A 15,808-nucleotide genomic window follows, 5' to 3' on the forward strand; every position below is an offset into this window, starting at 1 on the left:
ATGTGGTCCAATGAAAGGTTTAGTAAGGTTTTAGCTCTCACTGAATACTTGCCTTTTAGTAGCCTGGTAAAACTTGTAATGGCCTGGTGATGGCATGTAGTTGCCTATATAGTGGCCTGGCAGTTACAATTTTTCTTAGTGGCTTAAGGTGTTTGACTAAAAGAATAAGATATGGAGACTATTCTCGTACATAAACTGGTTTTAGAAACTTATGCTTGTTGTTTTATTTTTAGTTTGCAAGTTTGCGTATTGTTAATTGATATATTGGCCTAGTGATGGCATGTAGTTGCTTGTATAGTGGCCTGGCAGTTCATATTTACGGTTTTTGTTAGTGGCTTAAGGTGTTTGACTGAATGAGTAAGAGATGGAGACTGTTCTAATACATAAACTGATTTTAGAAGCTCTTATGCCTGTTGTTTTACTATTAGTTTGCAAGTTTGCTTATTGTTGATTGATATATTGGGCAGGAACGCCTGGCTGATCGTGATTTGAGCTGACAAATAGATAAACACTCAACGGTAAAAAGATTACTAGCTTTCAATTTGTTAATTGTGTGTGTGTTTCTTTTGCAAAGTTAGGGTACTGAATATTATGATTGCTAGGAATTTATGATATCAAGACCCTAATCTTACTGCGACACTTAGCTATTTCATTTTATTCTACCAAGTATCTAAGTGGCTGGCCGGGCACATGTAAGGAAAGTAGGAATTTCCCCATTCATACGCCTAAATCCATTCCCACGCTACACTTTTGGCACCTTAGGTTGATTAGTACAAGGTTATATTGTATGTTTGTATTTGCTTCAGCCACCAGATTGAGCCAAAATCTATGAATTGCGTGATTTTATCTTGCTTAATCACCTTTTTTTTTTCATATGTATGTAGTACTTGTGTATTGAATTTCTGACATTGAGTATGGATAAGCCTTGGATGTCTATGGATAGACTGTCTGATGAATACGAAGAAGGGGTCAAGTATTTTATAAAATGTGCTGGAGAGCATGCAGGCCCAGACAATCTTAATTTCATAAGATGCCCATGCCTTAATTGTGGGAACCACTTACATAAGAGTTTGGACGATATCAGGGATCATCTGTTTCATGTTGATTTTGAAAAAAGTTACAAAACATGGATATGGCATGGGGAAAGGCTTCACAGTGGAAAGTCTCGAGGTGTCAACACGCATGAACCTACATGTCAAGACTTTGATATGGAAACCCTATGTGATTTTGGGGACACGGTTAGAATGGTTAATGATGCATATGAGAGTTTCACGGGGAATCCTAAAAAGCTTTGTAAATTGCTTGAAGATACTGAGAAACCTTTGTACAAAGGTTGCAAAAGCTATACAAAGTTATCATCCCTTGTGGAATTGTTCAACTTGAAAGCTAGTAGTGGGTGGTCAGACACAAGTTTTACCAAGCTATTGAAAGTGTTGGGAAAAATGTTGCCGGATAATAACGAAGTGCCACAATCCATGACCAAAGCTAGAAATATTTTGTCTACGTTTGGAATGGAAGTTCAAAAAATACATGCATGTCCCAATGATTGCATACTTTACAGAGGAGATGAGTACAAGAATTTAACTAGTTGTCCAACTTGTGGAACGTCGAGATATTAGGAAAAGAAGGGTAAAGCACCTGCGAAAGTTTTGTGGTACTTTCTGCCTCTCCCAAGGTTTGCAAAGATGTTTCAATCCGCTCAGACATCAAAGGATTTGGTATGGCATGCAGATAGAAGAGTAGAAGTTGATGGTCAAATGCATCATCCAGTAGATTCTCCAGCATGGAAAGAGGTTGATAAAAGGTGGCTAGAGGTCGCTGAAGATCCAAGAAATCTGTGACTTGCTCTTTCGACAGATGGGATTAATCCACATAGTAATCTCAGCTCTAGGCATAGTTGCTGGCTGGTTATGTTGATCACTTACAATCTTTCGCCATGGTTATGTATGAAGAGAAATTTTTTGATGCTGACAATGTTGATATCAGGTCCCCGACAACCTGGTAATGATATTGATGTTTACCTTAGACCTTTAATTGAAGATTTATAAGCTCTTTGGAATCCTGGTGTGGAGGTTTATGATGCCTACAAGCAAGAATATTTTACATTAAAGGCTGTTCTACTGTGGACGATCAATGATTTTCATGCTCTTGGAAATTTAGTTGGGTTAGCGTCAAGGGATATCTTGCTTGTCCAATATGCGGTGAGAAAACTGATTCTACAAGATTGAAACACTCGAATAAAAACATATATCAGTCCCATAGAAAGTTCCTTCCAAAAAATCATCGTTATCGAAGGCAAAGGAAGGCATTTAATGGTCAGCAAGAGTTAAGATCACATCCAGACTCATTAACTGGAGAGGTGATTTCAGAGAAGCTTAAAGGGATGAAAGTTAGATGGGGGAAACCAAAGCTGGTGATTCCAAAGCCAAAAACATCAAGAAAAAAGTCAAAGGCATCCAATGAAGAGTCACAAACACGAGAGAAGCAGCCTAGCACTTTTGATGAGAATGAAAGTGGTAAATATTGGAAGAAGAGATCCATATTTTTTGAGCTTGAATATTGGGAATTCTTGCTTGTGCGACACAACTTGGATGTCATGCATATTGAGAAAAATATTTGTGATAACATCATCGGCACACTACTTAACATTAAGTACAAGACAAAAGATGACCTCAAAAGTCACCTAGACCTCTTAGAAATGGACATGAGGAAGGTGTTAGGGTTTATACCAATGCCAATCGATTCCCCCACTACACAGATAACTTATATTTGAACACAATTCAACTCTAGACAAATTCTAAATATCAACTGCATCCTATACTAACATGCTCAACTCGCTAAACAACTATTAACAACAAATAATAATGTAAAGCAGTAAAAGCAAACCACAACACAAAGATTTACCGTGGTTCAGCCAATGGTGCCTACTTCCACAAGAGCTTGTTCTTTATATAAAGTGGGAAGGAAGATTACAATCTCTCCTTTCAATCTCTCACCTTACTAGATCACTCTTATCTCTTTACAGGGTTATCTCTCTGTAAATGTTATCTCTCTCAATCTTGATAACTTTCAAGATTGGGTTTTCTCTCTCTGGTTGCTTGCTTGCATTAGTCCTGGTTTTCCAAAACCTTGATTTTGTTTTTATAGGAAAAAACAAATTTTGCGGTTACTGTAGCAAAGCCCATTAAATTAGACTTGGGCACGGGTCACACTCAGGTCAAGACCAATCTGAGTGCGGGTCACGCTGAAAGTACTGGAGGTCTTCTACGGAATGGGCGCGGGTCGCGCCTTGGTCAAGGCCAATCTGGGTGCGGGTTGCGCTCTGACATTTCCACGTAGAATGAAATCCTTTCCTCCTCATGTGAGGGATAAAGCCAACAATCTCCCCCTCCCGAACAGTGAAGGGGGCTTCCTCCATGCAATTTCCAAATCAACAGGAGGAGTGTGCTGCCATTCCGGCAATAGCACAACAAACATCAAACTTACCTTTCGGTAAGACTTTGGTCATCATATCCAACTCGTTCTTGTCGGTATGGATCTTCTTGATACACAAATGCTTGTCTTCGAGTACTTCTCTAATCCAATGATAACGCACGTGTATGTGCTTGGATCTAGAATGAAAACTCATATTCTTGCTCAAATGGATGGCGCTCTGACTGTCACATAGAACTACAAACTGTTTCTGCTTTAGCCCTAGTTCATCGAAGAACCTCTTCATCCATAGCAACTCTTTGCAACACTCAGTGGCTGTAATATACTCGGCTTCTGTAGTGGAGAGGGCAACACACTTTTGCAACTTTGATTGCCAAGAAACTGCTCCCCCTGCAAAAGTAACCAGATAACCGGAGGTGGACTTCATCAAGTCAACATCACCTACCATGTCTGCATCAGTGTAACCTTCAAGTAAGGACTTACTTCCACCAAAGCACAAACATGATTTGGAAGTGCCACTGAGATATCTTAATATCCACTTAACACCTTCCCAATGTTCCTTACCCGGATTTAACAGAAAACGGCTTACAATGCCCACGGTGAAAGCTATATCTGGTCTTGTATACACCATTACGTACATCAAATTGCCCACTGTGGATGCATAAGGAATCTTTCCCATCTGACTCTGCTCATGCTCACCCTTTGGACACATCTTTTTGGTCATGTGGAACTGGCCACCAAGCGGACAACTGACTGGCTTCGCTTGATCCATGTTGAATCTCTTCAACACCTTCTCAATGTAGCTTTCTTGAGAAAGCCACAACTTCCCACTCTTTCTATCACGAGTGATCCACATCCCAAGTATCTGCCTTGCTTGACCTAAATCCTTCATCTCAAAGGTCTTACTCAAGTCTTTCTTTAGCTTGGATATCTTGTTGATGTTTGGGCCAACTATTAACATATCATCCACATACAACAATAGCACTATGAAATCCCCATATGGAAATCTCTGAACAAACACACAATGATCGGAAGCAGACTTCTTGTATCCTTGATTCATCATAAATGAATCAAACTTTATGTAGCACTGCCTCGGTGCTTGCTTCAACCCATACAAGCTCTTTATCAGCTTGCATACTAGGTGCTCCTTGCCTTTGACCTCAAACCCTTCTGGCTGGTCCATGTAGACATCTTCTTCAAGGTCTCCATGAAGAAAAGCTGTCTTAACATCTAGCTGCTCAACCTCTAGGTTCATACTTGTGGTCATACCCAATACCACCTAGATAGAAGTCATCTTCACTACAGGAGAGAAAATCTTATCAAAGTCAATCCCTTTCCTTTGACTGAATCCCTTCATAACAAGGCAAGTTTTGTGCCTTGGGTGAGGATTGTTCTCCTCATGATTGACTTTGTATATCCACTTATTCTTGAGAATTTTTTGTCTTTGCGGTTTCTCAACTAACTCATAAGTGTGATTCTTATGCAAAGAATCTATCTCGTCATGCATGACCTTCAACCACTTCTCCTTGTCTATACCCTAAAGTGCATCTTGATAGTACATAGGTTCTCTACCATCCGAAAGTAGCACGTACGTATGTGGTGGATACCTGGTTGAAGCTAGTCTCTCTCTGTCTGGCATCCTTGCCCCATCTGTTGGTGCCTCAGGAGGATGCACTTCTGCTTGCTCTGGTGGTGGTCCATGCATCTCATCTGCATCTTCTATACCAATAGGTTATATCCCATCATGAGCAATAAGATTCTCATCATGAGCTTTAGGCTTATGTTTCTCTGCATTCTCAATGCCTTCTGCACGTTCCACAGTTGGAACTTCTGGTTCTGAATCAACAAGATCATTGGTGAAAGCCGCCTGTAGCTTCTCACTCTCCTCAAAGTCTGCTATGGTTTGGTCTTCTAGGAACACAACATCTTGACTTCAGATTACCTTCTTGTTAATCAAATCATAGAGTTTGTAATCAAACTTTTCATCTCCATAACCCAGAAAAATGCACTGCTTGGCTTTGTCATCAAGCTTGGATCTCTCATCCTTCAGAATATGCACAAATGCCTTGCACCCAAATACCCTCAAGTATCCATAATCAACATCTCTGCCTGATCATACTCTCTCTGGATAGTCACTATTTAGAGGCTTCGACGGCGATAGGTTGATCACATGCACGGCTGTACGTATTGCTTCTACCCAGTAGGTTCTAGGTAGCTTAGAGTGAGATAGCATGCATCTCATCCTCTCTACAATGGTACGGTTCATTCTCTCTGCTATTCCATTCTGTTGCGGTGTTTTGGAAACGGTCTACTCATGACGAATTCCATGACTCAGGCAATACTCTTCAAATGGTCCAATGTACTCACCCCCATTATCTGAGCGAATACACTTCAACAACTTCCCAGTCTCTCTTTCCAGCATGCTGTGGAATTTCTCTAACACGCCAAGTACTTCATCCTTGGTCTTCAGACTATAGGCCCATATCTTTCTTGATGCATCATCAATGAAGGTCACGAAGTATGAAGCTCCCCCATGGGACTTCACTTTTATAGGACCACATAAGTCTGTGTGCACTAGTTCAAGGACATGTCCTTTCTGTGAGACGAGAATCTTTGGAGAGACACCCTGTGTTGCTTTTCTACCAAACAATGAGTACATGTATTTAAATATGTACCTTTGATGTCTGGCAATGCCTTTTTCTTAGCAAGAACTTCCATCCTTTTTATGCCCATGTGACCACGATCTCTTTGTGCCGGTTCAAAGGAAGCTTCTTCTTTCTGCATTTTTATACGCTTTACACAAACTAGCCTGTGTTTTGTAAAGAGAGCAAGTTTTCTTTCCTCTGGCTGCTACAATGGAACCTCTGCTAAGTTTCCATGCCCTGTTACCAAACGAGTTTACAAAGCCATCGTCATCTAATTTCCCAGCCGAAATTAGGCTTAACTATATGTCAGGGACATGTCTTACATCCTTGAGTGTCAAGGTGTAGCTGACATTGGTTTCTACATGAACATCTCCAATGCCTATAATCTTTGAGACGCCACTGTTACCCATCCTCACTTCACCATATTCACCACAGTTGTAGGTAGTGAAGAATCTCATGTGCAGTGTGACGTGATAGGATGCTCCTGTATCTATCACCCACTCTGTATCCTGACATGAGGTACTAAGACAACACACACCACAATCTGATATAATTCCCACTAGATCGTCAACTAGTGCAGTAGTATCTCTGCCTGTGTTTATGTTCCTCTGCACCATGTCTTCATGTACACAGTTATTCTTCTCATCCCTCTTCAGTGTTCTATCCTCATATCTGAAGTGGCCCTTGGTGGCATAATAGTAACATTGCCTCTCTGCCTTAGGAGTTTTAGCTTCACCCCTAGATTTACTTCTGTCATCACCTCTAGAACGAGATGGTTTTCTGCTTTTACCTCTCCCCCGTTTCTCTGTGAAAAGGATCTCTGAGTGAGAGAAGCTGCCTTTTGAACTCCTTCTAGTTTCCTCATTCAACAAAGACGTGGTAGCCATCTCCATGGTAACAATTCCATTCTTGGCTGCTCCGTGTAGAGAGATTGTTAATGTCTCCCAACTTTCGAGTAGAGAGCCTAATAGAAACAAAGCCTCAACTTCGTCTCCCAAATCAATCTTCATCAAATGCATCCGATTGATGGTATTCTGTAATTCTTTAAGATGCTCAGACATTGAAGAACCTTCTTGGTACTTCGTGTCAGCAAACTTCTTAACGACCAACACTTTGATTCCACCCGACTTCCTCTCATAAAGGTCTTCGAGTTTCTTCCACAACCTGAAGGCTGTAGTCTTTTGGGACACATGGTGAAAGACACTATTGTCAATCCACTGTCGAATGTATCCAATCATTTTTTTGTCAAGCTTTTTCCACTCAGCCTCATCAGTCTTTTCTGGTTTTACTCCCATACTCTCAATGGGCAGTGCCAAGTCCTTGCAATATAACAAGTCTTCCATCTTGGCTTTCCAGATGGTGTAGTTCTTCCTATTCAGACTCGTCATGCGAGTGTTCACGGACTTGTCCATCTCTACAAGTTATTTAAACTCAAATCTTCTCTCAGGAGTTTTGTCAAACACCTTCCAACCAAGATTTGGATAACACCTAGGCTAATCTAACCAAGGCTATGATACCACTTGTTGGGGTATATACCAATGCCAATCGATTCCCCCACTATATAGATAACTTGTATTTGAACACAATTCAACTCCAGACAAATTCTAAATATCAACTACAATCTATACTAACATGCCCAACTCGCTAAACAACTATTAACAACAAATAATAATGTAAAGTAGTAAAAGTAAACCACAACACAAAGATTTACCGTTGTTCGCCCAATGGTGCCTACTTCCACAAGAGCTTGTTCTTTATATAAAGTGGGAAGGAAGATTACAATTTCTCCTTTCAGTCTCTCATCTTACTAGATCACTCTTATCTCTTTATAGGGTTATCTCTCTCAATCTTGATAGCTTTCAAGATTGGGTTTTCTCTCTCTGGTTGCTTGCTTGCATTAGTCCTGGTTTTCCAAAACCTTGATTTTGTTTTTATAGGAAAAAACAAATTTCGCGGTTACTGTAGTGAAGCCCACGAAATTAGACTTGGGCGCGGGTCGCGCTAGGGTCAAGAACAATCTGAAAGCGGGTCGACCGAAAATCTTGGAGAGGTCTTACTACGGTGGGGCTGGGGCGTCTTGGTCAAGGCCAATCTGAAGCTGGCGAATTGGCTCGACATTTCCACGCAGAATGAAATCCTTTCCTCCTCATGTGAGGGATAAAGCCAACAGAAGGAACTAACACCAGAGAAAAGGGGAAATAGGACTTATCTTCCACCAGCATGTCATACGTTATCTAGAGCTGAGAAAGTAACAGTTTGCAACACGTTGTGTGAACTCAAAGTGCCAGATGGATATTCTTCACAATTTAGACACCGCGTGTTGATGCAAGATCTAAACGTGTATGGTCTCAAGTCTCATGATTGTCACATATTGATGCAGCAACTTCTTCTTGTGGCAATACGATCAGTGTTGCCAAAGCACGTGAGGTATACCATCACTCGGTTGTGTTTCTTTTTCAACTCTCTTTGCACCAAAGTAGTGGATGTGTCCAAATTAAATGAAATTCAAGACAATTTGGTCCTCACTTTATGTCTACTGGAAATGTACTTTCCACCATCATTCTTTGATGTCATGGTGCATCTATCTGTTCATCTTATAAGGGAGGTTGAGCTTTGTGTGCCAGTATTCTTTCATTGGATGTATCCATTTAAGAGGCAAGTACACAGAAAATTGAATTAACTACTTTCAATAATTCAGTAAAGCTTCATCAATTTGATTATTTGTTTGTTTGTTTGTTTGTATTTTATCTTTTTTTGTCACTTTTTGAATATTAGGTTCATGAAAATACTAAAGGGCTACGTGCGGAATCGAAATCATCCAGAAGGATGCATTGCTGAAAATTATATCCTTGAAGAAGCTGTTGAGTTTCTTAGTGAGTACTTATCTGGAGTGAATGCAGTGGGAGTCCCATCAGTTAGAAACATGGATACCAATGATACGGAGAAAGAAAATACAATTTCTAAGGGAAAGCCTCTTGGTGGTATGAATGTTGTTGAAGTCGACGAAAAGACTTGGGAGCAAGCTTATCAATGTGTTTTGGCAAACACTAATGACGTTCAACCTTATATCGAGTACGTTAGTATAGAATTTTGTTTTTCCTTATTTCACCTAGATAGATAATGGTGACCAAGCTTCTTTCCTAACTTGATATGAAGCATATGGAACACCTAAAGCTTACTTATCCTCGTAAGTCAGCCAAATGGTATCAAGATGAGCACACTCGCACATTCATTTATTGGATTTGTCAAATGGTAAGATTATCTGAAATTATTTTACATCTAATACAACTTTGCTAAATTCGACTAAGATTCTTGGATAACTTGGATAATCAGGTTAAGGAGGAGGCAGCAGTTACTACTAACAAACTTTCAAACACCCTGAAAGTTATAGCTCAAGGACCTCGTCGAGACGTTCTAAAGTGTTCAGGCTATGTTATTGGTGGATACCATTTTCATAAGAAGGATCATGAAGTTTCACTAGTAAACCAAAACAGTGGTATGGGTTTAATGGCGACATCAGTGCAAATTTCTAGTGCAAGGATAAGAACCCCGTTGTTTCAGAAATGGGTTACTACGGTGTTATAACTGAGATATGGCTGCTCGACTATCTAGTACTTAAAGTCCCAATATTTAAGTATGACTGGGTTGACAACAGAAATGGCATCAAAGTAGACGATTTGGGTTTCACTTCTGTTGACCTTGGTAGAATTGGACATAAGGAAGACCCTTTTGTGATGGCCTCTCAGGCCAAGCAAGTCTTTTATGTACCTGACCAACTCGATCCAAAATGGTCAATAGCTTTAAGGACTCCTGAAAGAGACTACCTTGAGGAAGGGAATGAGGATGAGCTAGATCATACAAGTAGTAAAGTATTTCCAGATGTCGACTCCCTTAGTTTAGGTGCATCAGTATCATCTTAATCGCGTGTAGATTGTGAGGGGACTTATGTCGACCCTACCTCTAACGATTAAGTTAGAGCATGTTATGATTTTTTCTTTCTATGGCGATGTTTGGACAAGTTTGTTCCTTTATTATTTGACTATTGAATATTGTTATTAAATGTGAATTCATACCTACTTTGATATTTATATTTGCCTTAATACTTTAATTCATGTTATGGATGATCATTTGTCTTATTATTGTTTAATTAATATTGTCCAAGTTATTGATACCTAGCTTATTTCATATGTTGTTATTGGTTCAAGTCTTCATGTCTATACTCGGTATATAGGAAATCAACATGGATTCAGGAGAGAATTCTGATTCCGATTTAGATATAGGAGTTGACAAGACTTCCGATACACCAACGGAAGTTAACAATACACAAGATTCAAGTGTAGAAAGGACAGGAAGAGGACCAATTCAATGCAAAAGGATAACAAAAATGAGAGAGGGTGAACTATTGAATGTTCAATACAATGAAGATGGTCAACGTATAGGGGAAGGCGGAAAGGATTTGGCAAGCTACTAAGGTTTGTTAGCGGAGTCCCGAATCTCTATTGTTGATTATGAAAATTGGCATGCTGTCGGAGATGAAGTGAGAGACTTGTTATGGGATACTATAAAGGTAAATAGCTACAGTTGTACTATTAATTGTCTAATTAGTCTTAGTTTATTGTAACTTTATAGCTTATTCTTTTTTTATAGGCCAAATTCAACTTGACAGAAGACGAAAAGAAGGGTGTTGTCTCAGATATTGGTGAGAAATGGAAAGAATTCAACAGTCGGTTGACTAGGTACTATATCACTCCCTACAAAGACCAACCTGAAAAGCTTTTGAAGCCGCCTAAAAAACACGAGAAAAATATTAGACAGGAAGATTAGGAAAGATTTGTGAAGTCAAGATTGACACCAAAATTTCAGGTTAGGATAACTTATCTTTGTTAGTTTGATTGGTTTTAGATAACTGTATTCATTTATGGTTAACACTCATTCTATCTTTTGGATACTTCCTACTGCCTTCTTCCCTAAAACCTCAGCCCATGTGCTCTTACTTTCTGCTGGATTTTCTACCGGGTGCGGGTGTGGGTAGTAATTTGGTAGTATCTTTAGTCATAGTCTAGGGGCGAGTCTCACGAGTCTAGATGCTTGCTAGATAGCAGCTGCTACCTCCTCTCTAAATCAGGTGCTACTAGTTAAGGAGGTTTTCCTAACTAGATGTCCTTCTGGTGCTTTCGTTCCCTTCTTCTTTTTTCTATCTTATTAACGCACTATTTATTTGTTTCCTACATAGGAACCAAGAAGTCGCCCATTATGTCATATTCATTTTTGCTTTTTTCATTATCATTTTCATACTAATGATTAGTAGTTTTTATATTCTGTCCCTTATTTCGAAATATAATAGATTCTCAGATCGACCTACTATTCGAGTCTCTCAAGAAAGAATACGGGCTGAATATTCCGGAAATCCTTTCTTTAGTTATGTTTTTATTTCTTATTATAATATTCTTCTTTCCTTTAGATTATGCCCATTTAAGCATCTTTTGTGGATACTTCCTTGATCAAGGGCTAGCTAAGTAGGGTTCTACGACTTTTTGACAAAGTCGGCCATTATGCGCTCTCATTCTTTTTGGAAAGAGAACAGTCAAGTTCGACCCCTAAGAAACGTTGTTTGTCCTTTATTTTGCTACTTATTATTCAATTTCTCTTTGGATTATTCTACTATGAAGATTTCTATTTCATGGATCCCCTGAAGCTAGCAACCCTTAGTACCGCTATTTTTCAGTGGTCTTTTCTTATTTCTAGGCCATTTACCCGAGCTTGCTTGGCTTGAAAAGTGGATTTCTTGCTTAGGTATTCTTATTCTCTAATCCTTGCTTAGGTATTTCTGTTCTATCTTCAGTCCTTGAAAAGTGGATTTCTTGCTTAGGTATTGCTTAGGCAGTGGTGAGATTTGTGGCCAGGCCACTTTCAATACCAGCCATTGAATAAGGTAAGACAGAAATCCATCTACCCTTGCCATCCTTCATTTTCCTGATAACACTTGAAAGAATCCCAAAGGAAAAGATCAACAGAAAATAAAAAATATAAGATTAGGCCGAAAAATCTTGTTTGTGGTAAATAAACTCTAAAATATAACTGTCATGAATGAAGGATAAATTCCAATTCTTCTACTATGACATCAGCCAAAAGTTGGATTGATTACAACTTCTTGGGTCAGGGTCTAGAGCTACTTATCGTTCGAAGAACAATTAAGCCCTCGCGGAGTCGGATCGATGATGTTAGCCTTCGGGACAAGCGGTATCCGATCCCTTCGAGTTTGTTCAGTAATGGCATTCACTCTTTCAGGCCAGATGGACCAAAGAGAAAGAGAGTCTTTGTAAAGGTAGTAGAGGCTCTTGTTGATGTGGAAGGGATGGTACTACTTAAGTGACAATGATTTGCCCGTAATTTTATGGACAATCAAAATGGAGAACAAAACAGGGGAAAAGTTATAGAAAAGCCGAGTAAATAAGTTCGTTATTTCTGAAAATAAAAATTTGAAATTCCGAACAATTCTCAAAGAAAATATGTCCGACATTAGAAAATTACAATACTTGCCCTCTACTAACAACAGGGCCAAGCCTGCACCCCTCCTCCAAGGGATCTGCAATCTTTATGTTTTTAGTCCAGCTGACGAGTTTCTGTAGAAATTTATTTGCAATATGCTTTCCTGATATAATACAACAATATAAGCGTAAGCTCACTAAAATTTTGTTTACAACAGAGAACAAAACAAAACTATTATGATGAGTGAAAGTTGGAGCTAGGCAGAGGAGAGTTAGGAGCTATAGTTGCGTCAGTGAAGAGTGAGGAGCTATGGCTTATAGGGAACGGGTAGTGACGTTATGCGAAAAGCTTTGGCTTACCTATGATTCTCCTTCGGTTCGATGAAATCCGTGGGGCATTGCCGGTTCGAGGAGGAAAGGACTTCACCCTCCCCCCTCTGATTTATAAATTGTAGTCGACTTTTAGGAAATGTTCGGAACAAGGATAACAGAGCCAAAGCTGAGGTCTTGTCAGAGCCTGAGTGATGAGCTTGAGTTGGAGCTATGGATAGTGATTGCTATCTTTCTATATGCATTCCTTGTAGGGTAGCTACTACTGCAGTGTAAATAGAACCTCCCGTTGCTAGTGCTAAGTAGTGACTTCCTGCATTGGTTAGTTCCTACTGCTAAGGTTAGCTAAGTCAGGTAGTTACTGGAGCTAAGTCTCCCTTCTAATCTGATTTCTCCATTAATCAAACTAGTCAGACTATATAGGCTAATTTGCTACCTTTTAGTCTGATTATGTGTTCTTTCTTTCTTGTCTTTTCTGGGTCTTACCCGAGAGAAAATCTTAACAGTGACATCAAATCAGAAACTACACTAAAGTTGACCAAATGGGAAGTTCCCCTCTTATAAGTGATAAAAGTAAAATTGAATAGTCTACCTACGAAATGAACGATGAACTCAAAACGTAAGTAAACTAAACTAATCTTATGATGCTTATATTTATCAAAGTTTTCTCTACTCTCAATCCTATGAGATATAGTGGAGTAGGAAGTTCATTCCACTCCTAGTGCTCTAGCATGGAATGTTTTCTAATCTAATTAGTCGGTCTTAAGTCAATGAGAGCTTTACGAAGGTGATATGCTACGATACTTACTGAATTTGATTACTTGATTTTAACTACGAATGCTATGGAAATATGATTGTGCTTGAATCTAGATAAAGGATTAGAGGGGAATTGAATCCACCTCGAATCCAACTTAATAGCCTAACATAGATTCTTGTATCTCGATTCTTACGTTCTTACGGCAAGAAATTCGAGTTCTAATCCCTAGTGTTCATGGCATTTCTACCGAGTACTAACTAGCATGTGAGGTCGTCCACCCATTCTCATGGCGAATCACGACCTTCTAGATTGGAATAGATTCTACAATGTTTCTACACTATACCACTAAGTTTTCATCAAGGCTTCATCAACCCCTTTAATGGAGGTTTTAGCCTTGAGTCATCAAACCATCATTTCCCATTTCATTATAACTACACATCATATTCAAATTCTAACTTAACTAAATTAACTAACAATGGTTCAATCTATTTAAACTATGGAATGATAATCAACAAGAATTAAAATCAGATCTATAAATTGAAATAACACAATTCGAAATTGAGAAAACAACTATTTTATTTATCTAATCAATCAAGAACAATGATTCAAAGACTTAATCTAAAACAAGAATTGAAAATGGAACTAAAGCTTAATTAAATTAATGAAAATAGATCTAGAATTATCTATATTAATTTAGGTCTAACTAGCTACCATTAACAAAGAGCTAAACTTTTGTTTTTATACTTTCAGATCCAAAAATCGTGCATGGGCTTGGAGCCATGTTTTGGGCTAGAATAAACAGGCTAATTAAATCCTATTTTACTTATACTAATACTCGCAAGCGCACGAGGTCTATCGTAATAGGTGCGCAAGAACGAGGTCGATCCCACAGAGATTGCGTGTTGGGTACAATTGAATACTAAAATAGTACTTAACCTAATCCGAACTATATTGGTTTATGAAATTTTGATTAACTAGTAACTAGTCCTATTTAACTTAATTATGAAAACTATAAAATTTATATTAAAGTATTAGTGGAGAGGATACTAAGGCATTCGAATTCACCCTAGACTGTTGTAAGTTTTCCTAATTTAATTAATTCAAAGTTCTCTTTTAATTAAGAGTAGCACGAGGAAAAGGTAATCCTAGCTTTCTCGAAGATGTGAACGTTGAGCTCCTATATAAATCTATATATGGGTTCGATCGAATTTCAACAAACGAGAATATAAACTCCTAGCAAAAATCGTCTTCTTACAGCACGACTTCTCACAAGTTTACATGAACGATAAAAACGATGCTTTGATAAGAACAGAATATTTATCTAACGATTAACTGGTCAAGTCATGAACTTTTAACATGCGAGATATAATCAATGAAAGTATTCTACTAATATCAGCGAAATCAATCAGTTATTAATTAATATGGAGAACTATGAATCAATTAAACAGTATAGACCTACGCAAGTCTAGGGCTTCCTCTAAGCCTTAGCTTATAGTTTAGCCACACATACTAACTGGAACCATAAAACCGAAGAAATAAAACTCCCTTAACAAGACCATAGCCTGCTGTGAAGTCTTCTCTTCTTGCTCGCCTATTCCAACGGTTGTGCTTTCGTAGCTCAAAAGTCGGCCCTCTAAGATATCTCCGGGTTCAGCCAGCGTGAGGTCTTCTCTTTCTCTCGGGTCGTCGGCCTCCACGCTCTGTGCTGGTTTGGTTCTGCCTTCTTTTCCAGCCAAGAGAGCCTTTTCTTTACTGCTCTCCAGCGACCTCCTTCTTCCTTTCGGTCTCCAGCTTTAGCCGTTCTTCACTACTGTGTTCTACCTTTTTACCCCAGCCAAGAACGACCCCCTTTCACTGCTATTTTGTTCTCTTTCTTTTCAGCCAAGAGCCGCCCCTTCTTTCACTGCTGTCGCCTATGTTTTTCCAGCCAACAGACGACCCCCCTCTCGTTTTCTCTCTCTCTCGCTTTTAGCCCCCGAGAGCCCCTTCACTCACTGCTGTCGCCTCCACTTTCTGCGCGAGAATCCCCTTTTAAAAGGAAACTCCTTTTTTCTTTCGGTATGGGTTCGGCAGTTCCCTTTTTTGTCTTTGGGAAGGTTCTCTTTTGGTCGGGATAAAAAGGCGGGGTTTTCGGGATTTTGAAGTCTGTTCGCGAT

General features: G+C 39.2%; 1 pseudogene; it reads left to right on the plus strand.

Annotated features, from left to right (window-relative positions):
• Positions 1-9,997, plus strand: LOC147515932 (uncharacterized; annotated as a pseudogene).
• Positions 9,998-15,808: the final 5,811 nt, after the last annotated feature.

Source organism: Coptis chinensis, chromosome 2 (assembly GCF_015680905.1).
Source record: "Coptis chinensis isolate HL-2020 chromosome 2, ASM1568090v1, whole genome shotgun sequence".
In the NCBI taxonomy this organism is placed as follows: domain Eukaryota; kingdom Viridiplantae; phylum Streptophyta; class Magnoliopsida; order Ranunculales; family Ranunculaceae; genus Coptis; species Coptis chinensis.